The sequence below is a fragment of the Papaver somniferum genome, chromosome 2 (genome assembly GCF_003573695.1).
Source record: "Papaver somniferum cultivar HN1 chromosome 2, ASM357369v1, whole genome shotgun sequence".
NCBI classification, from domain to species: Eukaryota; Viridiplantae; Streptophyta; class Magnoliopsida; order Ranunculales; family Papaveraceae; genus Papaver; species Papaver somniferum.
The window spans coordinates 78,499,216-78,513,342 of NC_039359.1; the positions used below are offsets into that span (position 1 = coordinate 78,499,216).

Here is a 14,127-nt window from a genome sequence, read left to right on the forward strand (position 1 = left end):
CCTCTGGTTTATGGTTCTGTCGTATGTCACTTGAATAAACATCTCACTGATTATGTCTTCTACAGAAATTCGGCTTGGAGTATCAGAGAAGGAGAAGACCCGTACTTATGGGATATTCGGATTCACAGAGATGTAATAAGGAAGCTAATGAACAATGAATACCTAGAAGAACAAGTACTCAGCTACTACAGTTACAGGTTGTTTAGGAAGTGGAAATATGAAGAGAAAGCTGATAGTATTGAACATAGGTATGCGGAGTCTGCATTCATGAGCCTAGATGCTTGGGTAAGTCAAAAAAAGAAAATCATTTCCCAACACTTTAACATTAAAATTGTTACTTTTGCTACATAATAAGTCATCATAACTAGGTTTTCTGCATGACAAGTTATTCATCACTGCATATCATGTTATGCCAATATTATTGCTTCTGCATAACATGTTATGCAACTAGTTTTGAACTGCATAAAAAGTTATGCAACTAACTTTAAACTGCATAAAAAGTTATTAAGCATTTTTTCCTACACCTGTTGTGCACCTCCGCTAAAAAAAATTTCCTGAAAAATATTTCTTTTGCAGTACTTGTTAAAACAAAGTAGAAATATGGGATTGCTAAATATGTTGGAGAATTCATCTTGAATCTCCCTGATAAAGTTGAGAAAATGTTCATTCCAATGAACTATATGATAAAGGAAAACCCTGCTGGTACACATTGGACATTGTTTGAGTATGACTTTTCAGATGGTGAGTGGAACTTTTATAACATTCTTTCAAGCCACGAAGTTAACTGCAAGAGACCAGCTCTTATAATGGCAAAGGATTGTATGCCATATTTGATCTAAAGATATGACAATCTGAAGCTATCACCAGATTTCGTGGATATAAAGAGGGAACCGCTTGTATACAAGGATATTCTTTGCAAGATTGTTCCTGAACAAGGTCATCAGCCCGACTGCCTCATATTTGTATGCTACTATATGAAGATGAGTATGAAGTATCAAGTCAAACAGAAATGGCTGGGTTTGAATAAGGAAGATGCGGTAAAAAAAGCTAACCAGAAAAGACTAAGTTTGGTATTGAAAATGCTGCAGATCCTGGAAAAAATAGGGAGATAGATGCCAATGAAGACGTCAGGGATGAAGCTGCGCGTCAATGTGATGAAGTCGTGCGTAAATGTTCCTGATGATGTGCATAATAAAAAGGTTCAAAAGTAACTTTGTTTTAACCACCTGTGTGTTGTTGGTAGGTTGAGAAATTTAACTAGGGAGTAAAAACTAATGGGAAAGTAGTTGGAGTAAAGCTTAACTTCAGTCAGTAGTTATGTGTAATGTGTTGGTATGAAGATTGTCTGAAGTGAAAACTTGTTATCATACGATGTTTATATATATATTTATTTATTTATATATCAATACTTGTTTCAGTGCTTCTTATATATTATTTATATATATTTGCTGCAATCTTATGTCACAAAAAGTAGAAACCTGTTCTATGATAACGAGGGGGGCGTTGCCCCCTCGACCCTCGATTATAAACATAACATGATATAAATCTTACAAGGAAAATGAAGGAACCACATCTTGCATGAATCTTTCTGCATATATCTTTAAAAGAATAAATGCATAACACATTGTGCATCTTAGAAAAAGAATGCATAAGAGATTATGCATCTTCAAAAAATAACGCATAACCCGTTATGCATCTTCCAAACTAATGCATAATTTATTATGCATAACATTATCTGATAGAACTAATGCATAACAGATTGTGCATCTTAGAAAAAGAATGCATAAAAGATTATGCATCTTAAAACAATAATGCATAACCCGTTATGCATCTTCAGAAAACAATGCATGACCCATTATGCATCTTTAAAACTAATGCATAATTTATTATGCATAACATTATCTGATAGAAACAGAAAAACACATAGTGAAAAAAGAAGTGTTTTTTCATAAAAACCAAAATAGCTAATTAAAGAAAAAGTACTTGTTCATAAAAACCAATACAAAATCTAACTAAAGAAAAGTGAATTAGGTTCAAACGTAAAAGTAATAGTCTGAAGAAACCAACAAGCTAAATGCTCTCCCTTAACTTCCCTTAGGCTTCTTCGGAGGCTTCGACGGCTTCTTGTAACAGGTAGGATTTGTACAAGTTTGCTTGTTGTGATGACCAATCTCACAAAAATTACCACAGCTCATAGATCTCCTAGGAAGCTTCTCGTAACGGCTCAAATGTCTATTAGCTTGTGGTTTTCCTGGCGGCCTCCTAACATCAGGTACATCGATAATATCATCACCTTCATAAACTTCAGTATTGTTGTAGTTCGGAATAGGATGAATTGCATAGTTGTATGCGTTATTAAAGTATGCAGTAGTGAAATAAGATTCAACAAAATCATATGGATTAGAACCAAACATTGTTAACGACGCAAAAGCATGCACACATGGAAATCCATATACGCTCCACCTATGACAGGTACATGTCCTTGCCTTAAGGTTAACACTATGAGAACTCTCCCCTCCCTCCACTTCATAAACATGAGTATCGGACTGTATAACCATCCAGGTTAAACCCTCATCAATAAGAGCCTTCATCTTAGCTTCATTCTTCGGTGTGAGAATTGTTATGAAACTTTTACCAGTATTCCTCCTTTATGACATCATCCTTCCTTATCTGATCCAGAAGATCATTTTTAGGGAGCTTCTTGTATGCCTTCATCCAACTATTGAAGGATTCAGCAAGAGTAGAAGATTTCCTACCATACCTACAACCCTGAAAAAAGGCATTTGACCACTTCACTGGAGGGATATCTAATATTTAGTCTGCAACCCAACCATAACCAAGACCCTTAATCGTACCGATGGCAGTTTGGAAACCTTCGGGACTAAGAGCATACGCAGCAGCTTGAAATGAATCAACAACGGCACCATAATAGCAGAAACTATGGAAGGCTCCAGGAAAGTAAAATGGAATCGCTCTCTTTAATCCTTATGCACGATCAGATAAAAATGTGATTTTGCCTTTGATCATGATCAAGAACATTACTCAAATTCCTCATGAACCATTCCCAGTTATCATTATCTTCACCAGCTACCAGGGCCATGGCTAGTGGAAAGAACCGTGCACATCAAAAAATATAAAATCAAGCCAACGTCTATATGAAGTATGTGCATCTAAAAAAAATGCATGATGTCTTATGCATCAAAACCAAATGATGCATAAGACATTACGCACTTGCATAAAAAGGATGCATAAAAATCAGAAAAGTGAAAACAATAATGCATAAGACATTATGCAGCTAAAACAAAATAATGTATAATGTCTTATGCATCTAAACAGAAATGATGCATAACCACAAAAGTGAAAACAAAAAATGCATAATGTCTTATGCATCTAAACCAAATGATGCATAAGACATCATGCACTTGCATAAAAGGATGCTTAAAATCAGAAAAGTGAAAACAATAATGCATAAGACATTATGCAGCTAAACCAAAATAATGTATAATGTCTTATGCATCTAAGCAGAAATGATGCATAACCAGAAAAGTCAAAACAATAATGCATAATACATTATGAATCCAATATAAATAATGCATGAGACATTATGCACATATATAAAAAGGATGCTTTATCAGAAAAATTATTATTTTCAGCATTGATAGCGGATGCAGCCATGAGGCATCCTCTATATCTCCCTGTAAGAAAGGTAGCATCGACATAAACCATGGGACGAAGGTAACGGTAACCATGAATGCATGGCTCGAAAGCAATAAAAATACGCACAAAATTATTTTAAGGTTCCTCATCTTCTAATTCAGTTGAACTATCCTCGTTCGATTCAGGTTCATCCATTTAAACTTGAAAATCAATCCAACTACCAGGATTTGTGCTGCGAATGGCATCTACATACCATACCAGATGCGAATACGAAATGGCCTCATCACCAAATATACCCTCATACACTTTATCTCTTCCATTGTAAGCTTGGTAATATTCACATTGATCTCGTAGCTAGTTTTAAAAACTTTTTCAAATCAGAAGCTTTAAAATTCGGATCACTTCTAATTTCATCCTTGATAAGACTAGCAACAAATTTACTGCTGAGCCTTTAGAAAACCCTTTCACATCCAACACCACAGGTATGACTGCTAACATACTTCTTAACCTTAAGCATCTTGTTTTCAACATCACAACACAAACCTTATACTCCCAAGGGCATTTTTCGTTAGAGAAATTTGCATAGAACCTGCTAGGTTCATTCTTAGTATATACAAGAACACGCCCAGTTTTTAACTCGTATTTCTTTACTGCAATACGTACCTCTTCTACACCTCCATAAAAAACTTTATCAACATTACCAAGTAATTTATCCCAGCCCTCAGTCCTAAGAACCTTGTTAATATGCACAGAACCATCTTCAAGGAAATTCACCATAGCTTCTTCTGGTTCAGGTTCTATTACACGTCTACTTGATGAAGCTCTACTACGACTGTTGGAATAATTGGATCCAACTTCAACAAGTAAATAAAAGCTCTTCTTACCTTTGCAGTGGCAACGAGATACAAAACACTGAAGCAGAACATCGGAATCAACTCGCACAAACTTGCTTACATCATTAAAAGAAAATCTGACATGATGAGGTAGTAAACGAGTCCACTTATGGAAAACGGTTGTCTTCAAAGTCTCCAGAGTTGTGTTGATATCAATAGGAGGTGCTAAGAATTCACTAAAGTGGTGAATTACAGCTAGTGCACTAGTAGCAGGCATTTCACCCTGCAAAAACACAAAAGAGAAAAAATCAAACATATTTATCCTGCATATTGGTTCACAAGAATTCTTACTCAAAATTAAAAGATCTAATCAACAACAGCAAATACAATCTACATTAACCATAATCAGATCAAAAATCAACAAGATACCAAAATCAATAAAATCTCCATTAACGTAACAGAAAACAGTTCAAAAATAGGAGTGGAAAAACAAATCAAATGAAAAATCGAATAGAAAGAAGCAAAACCTATAAAATTGGTGTATCAACATCTGAACATGAAATCGAAACAAAAAAATCGAATCGAAAAATATCTACAATGATCGTAACAATTTCGGAACCTAGAAAAATCAAAAAAAAAATAATCAAAGACAAGCTTAAAAGATCTAAAAACCGATTCGAAAACCTAAATTAAGCTTCAGAAACCTAGAAGAGTTTACAGAAAGTAAAACCTAGAATCAAACCAATATTAAACAAAATATCAGAATCAAGATTGGAATGTAGCGCGAACGAACCTGAAGCTTGAATTTTAGAGTAAAATAAAATCTCTCAATCAGCTCCTTCTCAATCTCTGGGCTATCAATCTCTCGAAACTGAATCTCAGAAACTGAAAGTGAGGCTAAAGCTTGAATTCTTCATCTCTCGATAATTCAATCTCCCAAATCATCTCCTTCTTCAGCTCTCGATAATTCAATCTCTCAGCTCTCGCTCGTATTCTATCTCCTTCTCCTTCTCAATCGCTCAGCTATAAATCTCTCTCTCGAAACTGAATTTCTCAAAACTGAAACTAAAGTTGTGAACAACTGAGGTTTTGTTTGGTGAGGTTAAACTAGAAAAAAAACAACGTAATTTCGAAAACTCTAGGTGACGGAATAATTTCACAGGAATTTTGGGTGCGCGTGTGATATTTCACGCGTGTGGATTTCACAGTAGGGAAAAGTATAAGAATGGGTGTGGTTGTAGTTTTCACTTTATTTTTCACTACAAAAAAAAAGGCTTTTAGGGACGGCCAGTTTTGAAAAAACCGTCCCTAAAGAAGGATATTTGGGACGGTGATGGCCTGTCCGTCCCTAATAGTCATAAAATATTTAAATCAAGGCTAAAATATGGCCGTCCCAAAAAGAAAACATGGCCAAATAGTATTAGTGACGGTGGAACAGGGGACGGTACATAAACCGTCCCTAATACCTCTTGGGACGGTTTTTTGTCCTCTTGGGACGTTTTTTGGCCGTCCCAAGAAACCTTCTGTTTTGTAGTGTTTTAAATTTTTTTACGAAGAGCCATGGGTTGACAAACCCGGATCTAGCTCCCTAAAATCTTAAAAGTTATTTAAATGTCCCTAATTTTATTTTATAATTTGTAATTGTCCCATCTATGTTTAGTATCGGTTCACTAAAATTTATTTGAATTTTTTTAGCCCCCACTAATATTAATTACTCGCTCCGCCACTAATACAGCAATACCTTCACCTATGATGATTTCAGTGGCAGAACTAGCAACATTGGACACCTCGGGTTTTGTTGTTCTTGGTATACTACTGTGTACAAGAATTCGTGTATGACAGACCAAATTCTAACTTAATTTCAATCGACTGTTAAACAATTATACTTTAGTTTATTCCAACAAGATGCTCAATTAATTCCTACTACGTGGAACATACCTTATGTCTGCGCACAGATAATTTTCTATGATCTGCTTAACGGAACAAATATTCAAAATCAAAACAATAAAATTAAGATTGGGGAAAATCACTGCCTTTGGAAAGATAGCTTTTGGCTTTGAATATTCCACAGTGATTATCAACCGGGTGCACTAGTTGATTAGTGAACATGATGTCTTGAACTATTCAACTGTATAGTATTATACACCGATGTATTAGATATCACACATTTTATTTTCCTTTCATCTTTTGTTCTCGGTTGTGTTCATTTCGGCCTTGAACAATCCTGTTTTTCATGAGTGCTCTAGAGTAACATATCCTTGTAGTTCTCACGGAAGCGGCCCCACTTCACACTCATATAGGTGATCTCCTATTATAAGTACCCTGCCATACTTCGTTTTGATAATTCTAAGCCATAGAAATCATTAAAAGATATTCTTAACCTCTCTCCTGACATGCAACACTGACTATTTCATCCTGGAAATGGGAGTAGAGAAAATCTCTTTCTGTATTCTCCGACGAGTAGTTCACAACATAATTGTCCCTTTTGAACCTAGACCATGGGATCTCCAATCGTTAGGTTGGGTTACCGCTGCCACTTACTCTTTTTTAGGCATCAATCCCGTTCCCCTTGATGAGGAAAATACTTGCTATTTAGATAATCCTTTTGTAAACGGATCCGCTAGATTATCTTTTGATCTTATATAACTCACTGTTATAACTCCACTAGAGAGCAATTCCCTTATGGTATCATGTCCACGACGAATGTGTATAGACTTACCATTATACATCTTACTTTCTTCCTTACCAATCGCTGCTTGATTGTCACAATGTATATTTATTGCAGACACAGGTTTAGGCCATAACGGTATATCCTCTAGGAAATTCCGAAGCCACTCTGCTTCTTCTGTTGCATTATCCAATGCAATGAATTCAGATTTCATTGTTGATCTACCAATTAAAGTTTGTTTTGATGATTTCCATGATACCGCAGACCCACCCATAGTAAATACATAGCCGCTTGTCGACTTAGTATCATCAGAACCTGAGATCCAGTTTGCATCAACATATCCTTCAAGCACCGCTGGATAAGTTGTATAGTGCAAACCATAATCTTTCGTTTTCCTTAGATATCTCAAAACTCGTACTAGGGATTTCCAGTGAGTATTATTTGGATTACTCGTAAATCTACTTAATCTACTCACTGCACATGTTATGTATGGTCTAGTACAATTCATTAGATACATTAGACTCCCAATGATTCTAGAGTATTCTAATTGACATGTTCCTTCACCGATATTCTTAACAAGATGAGTACTTGAATCTATAGGTGTACTAGTAACTCTATTGTCATTCTTATTGAATTTATCCAAAATTTTCTCAACATAATGTTCTTGAGATAATATTATGGCGTTCAAAGTTCTAGTAACTTTAATTCCAAGAATGACATCTGCTTTGCCTAAATCTTTCATGTCGAAATTTTTAGACAACATTTTCTTTGTAGATTTTATAGCTTCTAGGTCACTACCCATTATTAGCATATCATCTACATACAGACATGGAATTACACAACCTTTCGTTGAGGTTTTCGTGTAGACACATTTGTCACACTTATTGATCTTAAATCCATTTGATAACATTGGTTTATCAAATTTTTCATGCCATTGTTTAGGCGCATGTTTTAACCCATAAAGGGACCTAACCAATTTACACACTTTCTTTTCTTTACCGAGCACCACAAGTCCTTCCGGTTGTTCCATATATATTTCTTCCTCCAATTATCCGTTTAAGAATGCAGTGTTAACATCCATTTGATGTATTTCCAAGTTATATAATGTTGATATTGCTATAAGCATTCGAATGGAACTGATTCTAGTAACGGGAGAATATGTATCGAAATAGTCTAACCCTTGTTTTTTCTTAAAGCCTTTAGCAACTAATCTGGCTTTATACTTTTCAATAGTTCCATCAATTCTCAGTTTTCGTTTGAAACCCCATTTACAACCCAATGGTTTAAAACCGTTAGGCAAGTCAACTAGCTCCCATGTGTGGTTTTTCATGACGGAATCTATCTCATTGTTTGAGGCCTCTTTCTAAAATGTTGCTTCCGGGGTGGACATTGCTTCCGCATATGTTCGAGGCTCGTCTTCTAACATAAAAGTTACGAAGTCAGAGCCAAAAGTTTTAGCAACTCTAGCCCTCTTACTTCTACGTGGATCTTCAACGGTTTCCTGTGAAGTGTTAGTATCTACATTTCCTTCTTCAACAATTGTTTTCCTTTTTAAAGGATTTATATTGTTGTCTCGTTTCCATGGGAATAAATTTTCAAAGAATTCAACCTCCCTTGATTCCAAAATTGTGTTTACATGAATATCTTCAATTTCAGATTTTTATAGACAAGACATCTGTAGGCATTACTATTTTCAGCATACCCAATGAAGATACAATCAACCGTCTTTGGACCTATTTTAACTCTTTTAGGCAACGGTACTCTAACTTTTGCTAAGCACACCCACACTTTTATGAATTTATACGAAGGTTTTCTATCTTTCCATAATTCATAAGGGGTTTTCTCTTTTTTCTTGTGGGGCAACTTATTCAAAATGTAATTTTCGGTAAACAAAGCCTCCCCCCACAAGTTGTCGGGTGCAAGAGAATTTATTAAAATATCATTCATCATTTCTTTTAACGTACGGTTCTTGCGTTCCACAATACCGTTTGACTGCGGCGAATAGGGAGCAGTAGTTTGATGAATGATCCCACTTTGTGCACAAATCTCATCTAAATAAGATTTATACTCGATCCCCCTATCGCTCTTAAGAATCTTGATCTTCTTGTTCAATTGATTTTCAACTTCATTTTTATAAAGTTGAAATTTCTCAACTGCCTCGTCTTTACTTCTTAATAAGTAAACATAACAGTACCTTGTACTATCATCAATGAATGTGATAAAATAATTTTTACCACCTCTACTTTGAACCATTTTTAAATCACACAAATCTGTGTGAATTAAGCCCAAAGGTTCTGTGTTTCTTTCAACAGCAGAAAATGGAGGTTTAGTGAATTTAAATTCAACACAAACTTCACATTTTTGTGATGTATATATATCAAATTTAGGCAAGTGATCCATATTCATTAATTTCCTTGAAGAATTATAATGCACATGGCCTAACCTCTCATGCCAAACTGAGCAAGAGTCGACAATGTACGCAGAAGGGGGAACTTTATTAATTGTAGGCATAACAGTCACTACATTGGCCTTACACATGCCCCCGTCTAAATACCCTTTCCTACATACATTTCATTCTTTGATATTACGAAACTACTTCCTTCAAATACTAGTTTGAAACCATGTTTAACCAACAAATCACCAGAAATCAAGTTTCTGCAAATGTCAGGAACATGTAGCACTCCTATCAAAGTAACCTTCTTACTCGAAGTAAATTCGAGTACAATGTTTCCTTTTCCTTGAACTACTGAAGTCACGCCATTACCCATGTACAAAGATTCACCATTATTAATGGCCTCATAGGTAGAAAACATAGATCGATCAAAGCACACATGTCGAGTCGCTCCGGTATCAATCCACCACTCATGTGGATTGATCTGCATATTAATTTCTGTTACAACAGAAACTAAACTCAAGCACTCCCAATTCATGGTTGACTTGTAATAAAGATATTCAATATACAACAAAAATATATTGATAACAAAATATGTCACAGCCGCCAAATTCTGACTACGCACAGTAACAAGACTAAACTAATAACAAGGGAATTGCGTTTTAAGATTGTTGTTCTTGGTATACTACTGTGTACAAGAATTCGTGTATGACAGACCAAATTCTAACTTAATTTCAATCAACTGTTATACTATTATACTTTAGTTTATTCCAACAAGATGCTCAACTAATTCGTACTACGTGTGCTCACTATAATTACAAAGTTTGATGATAGCATTCAACAACTATGTAATTAATTAATTGAGGCAATGATGCAAACATATGATAAGTCCAAAGGGATTCTTAAATCGTACTTCAAATGCAATATTCAATTATACCAAAACGTGAATTGAGACAGTAATAAGAATCACCAAATAACGAAAGCAGTTACAAGCAAGTATTCAGTGCGGAACATACCTTATGTCTGCGCACAAATAATTCTCTATGATCTGCTTAACGGAACAAACGTTCAAACTCAAAACAATAAAACTAAGATTGGGGATTAGGAATCAAACTTGATTAACCGAGACGAGGATCACTCTTTTCTTAAAACGCAATTCATCCTGTATACTATGCTGAATAGTTAGCGGTGATGGTTTCCCAGGATACAACGGCTCCTCTCAAAGTAACATAGCACTTGAATATTTCGAAAGCAGCGAACGCAAAATGAAGAACAAACTGTTAGATTTCTAAAACAGATTTTATGATTAATTTTTCCAGTAAAAAATACAAGAGAAGACTTGGATTTTTATGCAATAGTTCATGTCTCTTGGTGACTAGACATTTCCTCACATATGCGACAGTTAGAAGTGGCGCCCCTTCATATTTGGTCACATAAAGCAAAAGGTGTAATATTAGTCTCTTGATCGATTCTTATGGAAAGACACAATAAGGACCATCAGATCAAAACCGTCAATAACCACCAGAATGGGAGTATCAACGTATTTAGTCTCCACCAAACGTGCTCCCTACTTCTGGACTTTGTTACACTTACAACATAGTCAACTTATCTTCTAATTTATCATTCATATAACCAACAGGTTTGACCAGTTTCAATAGGGGTAAGCAAGACATCCAATTGGTTTTTAACCATTCTAATTCTTATTTTGGCGAGTGGATATCTAGTCTGTCTCTAAATATACTAGTTTGTCACCCGTGCCATGTACGGGTCTATTTCTTGCTTATCTAATATTGGATTTTATGTAAAATTATTTTATTAAGAATAAAAAATATTTCTAAGAAAGTATTAAAAATTGAAGAAGCCCATGACAGTAAAAATAAATAAAATATTTCAATAGCCAATAATGAAACAGGCAATAAAATAAAGAAGTACAACACAACATCTTCAAAACATGCAGTATTTATTTCAACTTTGTAAATTGATTAAAAGTTATGTTGCTCGAATTTTTTTCCAAATTTTTGATTCTTTCTAGAACTCATTATACTCTTTCATTTTAAGTCCATTAAATTATTATATACCTTTGCTTTATCCGCAGAAGCGTCATCGAAATCGTGATACATCATAAGGTAAAAGAATAAATCATGTTTAGGCACTTGATCTATTATGTATAAATGGATATCGAGCGGATATTTTCAAGGTTAAATAGATTTTAGGCTGGTATTTTATCAAGGTTAAATGGATATCGAGCAAATATTTTTTTTTTGGTAACTTCTTGGCATCCTTTTTGGTTTTATTTCGATTTTTGCACTAACTCAGAAATACTGTCTCATGGATAAATACAAAAAAAGAATCAGAAAAAATAAAATCAAATACATAAATACTTTCTCATGAAATTACTGAGATGATTATGAAAAACTACCCGTACGACGAACCGATATATCCTCTACCTCAGTCGAATTGAAATATTGCAATGAAATATATTCGACAACTATAAGAATTGCCCGACACTATATATGTACTTGTAATTTACACAATAAATAAATTTTTAAATTAAGAATAACTGGATACGTGATTTCTCTGAGTATTTTGTATATTTAAAAATCAATTCCTGTGAACATAGTGAATGAACGTAAATATTTAAATAATCATTGTGTAGGCTTACGTACCTGTGAATTCCACTATACTAACGTGTTTCATTTTGGCTCAACAAACGCATTAAAATTCATATTGGAACCTGCTAATGTATGATAGTTCAAATATGCGTGCCTGTTTAGGAACGCTTATTTTATGATACTTAAACTTGATCCCGTTGGGTAAATTAATTGTGAGGTCGGTGAGTTATTCCAATAGGGATAGCTAAACCTGATTTTTTTCATTGAGTAAGTTTACAGAGACCCGTGAATTATTAGATAAACAGTTTTGGAACCCAAGTGTAAATGATGTCTTATAATGGATTTTGGGAGTAAAACCTATAAATGAATTGATATAAAAAATTTAATTCAATAAATTTGAGAAGTAATTACTCCCTCCGTAGGCTTGTTTCATGTGTAGTTTGTACACGATACCAACTTATTTTTTTAAAACAAAGGTAGTATTTCAGAACTTGTAACTAATCATATATAAGGTGCCCATTTCCTTCATTTTCACAGTCAAGGAAGCATTAAGTCAAGCCACCCAAAAACCTCTCCTTCGTAACATCATCCTTGATGGAGCTGGGGTATAATCTCGGTTCTCCACCCGCTTTACTTATTTATTTCGCATATAACTTTTGTATTGGATTTCATGCACTTAGTTTCGAACCCACCGCCCCAGAAAAGGATCCCTTTTAGGTTAGGTTATTTGAAAATAAAATGACTTTAGGACATTTTTTCAATGGTTTGTGATTTTAGAAGAATCCTATTTATGGTTTTCTATTTGTTCGTATCTTTTCTTTGGGGTATTCTATTTTCTACGTTTTGTTTATTTATTTTTATTTTTTTGTGAGAGACTCATTTTAATTTGTCATCACAAGGCATCTAAAATCTTCCAATCATCAACAAAAAATTTAAATCAGCAACGCTCCATCAGAATTTATGATGCCCTCGCTTAGCATCTGCTGAAGTCAGGATAAGGAAAGCAACTAACTATATATTATAGACCCATGAGCGCATATTTTTCGTTGGCGATATCAATTGCATATCTTACACTGAAAAAAAAATGAAATAAAAATATTATTAGTATCTTTGCATTCTGGATACCTATGTCACGACAAAGAAAAATAAACAAAACCAAATTAAGATTAGACATCTAGGTATATACTCACATGCCAGTCAACTAAGTCGATTCTTCAATGTGGTGATTCAACAAATGTCCAATGTAGACTTTCACATGAGTGCAGGGGATATCACCTTTTCCAGAATTTTCATAAGAAACATGTTCCTGGTATGATTTTTCTCATATTTATGCAGTTAAAATTTATGCAGTTAAAAATAAAAGCTAATAGTACAAACCTGAAGTAGGGAATCAACAACAATGACCATCACCTTGAAAATGGTTCCCCACTCCCCAGAACAAACACAAATGCGATGCAAAACAACCTATATACCTGCACCGCTAAACCATACATATGTGCAACAATGAAGGATAAAAAGCAAAGGGTTAATAATTAACAAACCAAGTTAGATGCAGCAAATTTAGAAAGAAGTTACACCATTCTTAGAAAAAACAAATAAAAATGATTCCAAATATTACCTTATGGTTGGTAACTGGAACACTAAGGGCAATACCAATAGTAGACCTAAAGTAACTGGAGCAAAAGATTTAACGTTTACCACAAAGAAAAAGGAAAGAATCCACTTGCGAAGAAGAAATAATGAAGATTAAAATTCATCAAAAAAATAAATAATCCAAATATGGCTACAAATGAGCGGTTGTCACTTGATATAGCGACTCTAACTCGTTTATTCAACATTCATCGATGAGCTGACCTGCAAAATAAAGAGCAACCGCGGACCATTGAAACACAAAAAAAAAAAAAAAAAAGATAGCACCAAAATATATGCCATGGATCAAAACAAAGTACATGTTAATATAAAATT

General features: G+C 34.5%; 1 long non-coding RNA gene across 1 annotated transcript; it reads right to left on the bottom strand.

The window, feature by feature from the left end:
- Positions 1-13,102: 13,102 nt before the first annotated feature.
- On the bottom strand, positions 13,103-13,611 carry LOC113353599. Its single transcript, XR_003361394.1, has 3 exons — positions 13,540-13,611; positions 13,353-13,437; positions 13,103-13,235 (listed from the first exon to the last, which is right to left on the bottom strand). It is a non-coding gene; the product is annotated as an uncharacterized LOC113353599 (long non-coding RNA).
- Positions 13,612-14,127: the final 516 nt, after the last annotated feature.